Here is a 3,361-nt window from a genome sequence, read left to right on the forward strand (position 1 = left end):
ATCGTTGACACTTACGAATCTTCAAACATTTCCATAAACTTCTTTGATATTCTTTGTGGCTACAGAGACGTTGTTTCCCTTGTATTCAAACAGCATTACATTCCGAATGTGGGTCTCGTCGTATGCTATCACTATAAGGAATTAGAGGGGAAGGGAATTTGAATTGTGCGCAAAGCTACACGAGGGCTATCTGCGCTAGCCGTCCCTAATTTAGCAGTGCAAGACTAGAGGGAAGGCAGCTAGTCATCACCACCCACCGCCAACTCTTGAGCTACTCTTTTACCAACGAATAGTGGGATTGACCGTCACTTTATAACGCCCCCACGGCTGAAAGGGCTAGCATGTTTGGTGGGACGGGGATTCGAACCCACGACCCTCAGATTACGAGTCGAGCGCCCCAACCACCTGGCCATGCCGGGCCTAACACCTATCTATATGCATATCTTATTACAGCTGTTGATGATGTTTTGATGATGACAAAACCTTGTCGAAACGTTGTACATTTGCTGTTATGTTAAACTTATATTAAAGTTTTTCTTCATTACTTTCTTCTTTGCTGTAGTCAGATGGTAATATTTTTTATATACTTTCGCTTGAAAATTGGGCTTTCGGTTTGATACACTACCGATGAAGCACCCAGAAAACTTTAAAGTTGAAAAAAATCTAGAATTTAAATACACAGTTCAGTCCTACATTATGATGTATTTTAATTATCGTCTTTTTTTCAAACTTATATTGCCTACTTTATGATATATTATAATTATTGTCAAACTCGTTAATCTAAAGAGAGTTATCCTTTAGATATGGTAACGTGAAATAATTGTCCTTCTTTACTTTATTAGGTCCAACTTGTAAGTGGGGATCCAGATTTCGAAGATAGGTAGTTATTACTTTATATATATGGTTAATGGAATAAAATGTTTAACTAAATGTATGTTTTTTTAATTGATTGATGCAATACGTGTTCAACACTACAGATTTTATTTGCTCCATATATATTACAATTTTTCTTACAAATCGCAGGTATAAAACTATCAGACAATCAGTTCTGTAAATGTAGGTTTATAATAAACACTAGTTGTAAGAATACCGCTATTAGTATTTACTAATACATCTAAAAAAGACAATTTATTTTCATTCTGAAATTCAATTATAAACGTAATCTTTTCATGCTGTTTATTTAAATAATCATAAAACATTTCAGCTTGTTGTTTGGTTTGATAAATTGTATTATAAGGGTCTAAATGGTGTAGAGAGTTATTTATTTTTATTTTTTCATAGTAACACCCACAAAAAAAAAGAGTTGCTGAATTAGGAGCTACATTTGAGCCCATTGCTCCTGTGTTTACACGTTCGTATATTTTAATAATGTCTTGTACTGTTTTTTAGTAAATCCACTAACACCGTCTCGATTTTTATACAATAGTTGTAAACTTATATGCATATATAGTTACATCAAGTGATAAGTTGCTGCTTCCTACATCTGTTACGGGTTTGATGAAAACAAACAATAAATATTTGGGATTACTTAACACTGAAAAACAGTGACCTCTAGTAACGATCGAAGTTCATGTTGAATATGAGGTAGAATAAAACATTGATCCCATGTAAATTTTGTGTGATGTGTGGTATACAATTTGTATCCTTGTATTTCTGTCAGAACTTTTACGTGGACTCCCACAAGAATATTACTTTCATATTCAAAATGTCTTCTTCATTTTTGTATCGAAAACCTTGCCATTTTTATTTTAATATATTACTTTGCATGCTGGAAATTATGACATCTGTTTTTCTTTTTTTTTGTTAAGTGTAAGCTCTAAAACACTCCTACACTCCAGAAAGAAGTAGTACATAAAAATTTCAAATTATCTGTGATACTTATTTAAATCCCTTCTTTAATTATCAACAGTTTTTTCGTCTATAAACTGGTAGATGCGCTCTTCTAATCCGTTTATAAAATACTAGTCACATTCTTTCAACATTTCTGTAAGTTTTTGATCATTTTGTTGATTTCACTTTTCCATCACTCAACTAACTTTTTGTAATGTATATATTGAATTTTTATTATCACATTCTAACTTTTTGTATTATTTTCTCCATCACCTTGGTCCAATACTTCCATAATTTTATTAAATATTAAATAAATTATTTTAATCCCATTTTTCTATTATTAATTTTAAGTTTTGACACTACTGACGGAAAATTCAAAAAAATACTTTTGAATATATACGAGGTTTCAGTTCTGTTGTCACCCATTACTCGTCCCCCAATGGGACAGCGGTAAGTAAATCTTAGGACTTAAAAGGCTAAGATCCGGGGCTCGATTCTCCGCGATGAACACAGCAGATAGCCCAATGTGGCTTTACTCTGAAAACCAACAAACAATTAAAACCAATCAATGATCCATCACTACCAGTCATACCTTTGTCACTAAATTTCTGTGTATCCTTGGAAACCTATGGAGCACAGCACACAATCAAAGCGTCATACCGTGGGCTCAAACACTCACAACACAATTTATTTTGTATTTAGTGTGTTACATCTAAGCAACAACAAAACATTACTTAGTGCAGTTTTATTATTCTAGAAAACGTAACTTAAAGGTTTAGATGGGAATAAAACTGATTCCTTATTCGTTGGAAACTGTTTTGTTTGTTTGTTGTTGTTTTTTTGTCAAGCACAAAGCTACACAACGTTTCTTTGGAATCTCGGGCAAAGCTACACGAGGGCTATCTGCGCTAGCCGTCCCTAATGTAGCAGTGATAGGCTAGAGGGAAAGCAGTAGTCAACACTACCCATCGCCAATTCTTGCGCTACTCTTTTACAAACGAATAGTGGAATTGGCCGTCACAGTATAACGTCCTCACAGCTGAAAGGGCGGCATGTTCAGTGTGACGAGGATTCGAACTCGCGACCCGTAAATTGCGAATTGAGCGCCCTAGTCACCGGACCATGCCAGGCTGCTACAAAGAGTATCGAAATCCTGTTTTTAGTGTTATAAATCTTTAGAGTTGTGTCTGAGCCTCAAAAGTGTAAAAAGAAACTCGCCAAGTATTACAAGATTCCTGTCTTTAGGTGGTTTTGTTGATTCTTAGTGACTGCTATGTTGACATGGTTTCTGACCTAACAATCACAGAGAGATAGAGTTGACCCTGAGTTTATCTGATTGTAAGTTGTTCAACTAGCAGAGATCCCAACTCTTGACAGGTTAGATTAGTTTTACACTTCAAAGCTACGGTTAGCCCTGAGAAAGCAGATAATTTATATATATAGCGTTTCTAGTAATGTTTAAGCCAATCTAGTAGTTGTTTAATTATTTTGTTTTATGCTTACTTTTTAATCAAATTATTGTTTTAGTACG

At 34.5% G+C, this 3,361-nt stretch overlaps 1 protein-coding gene across 2 annotated transcripts in view; it reads left to right on the top strand.

The window, feature by feature from the left end:
- Window positions 1-930, top strand: part of LOC106464213 (ankyrin repeat domain-containing protein 39-like) — a 48,733-nt gene extending 47,803 nt beyond the window's left edge. For both annotated transcript variants that reach the window (XR_002611673.1, XM_022391915.1), the window contains one exon: window positions 843-930. The gene's annotated coding sequence lies outside the window, so the exon portion shown is untranslated. The remainder of the gene's footprint in view (window positions 1-842) is intronic.
- The last annotated feature ends 2,431 nt before the right edge of the window (window positions 931-3,361 follow it).

Source organism: Limulus polyphemus, unplaced genomic scaffold, assembly GCF_000517525.1.
Source record: "Limulus polyphemus unplaced genomic scaffold, Limulus_polyphemus-2.1.2 Scaffold1588, whole genome shotgun sequence".
Classification (NCBI taxonomy): domain Eukaryota; kingdom Metazoa; phylum Arthropoda; class Merostomata; order Xiphosura; family Limulidae; genus Limulus; species Limulus polyphemus.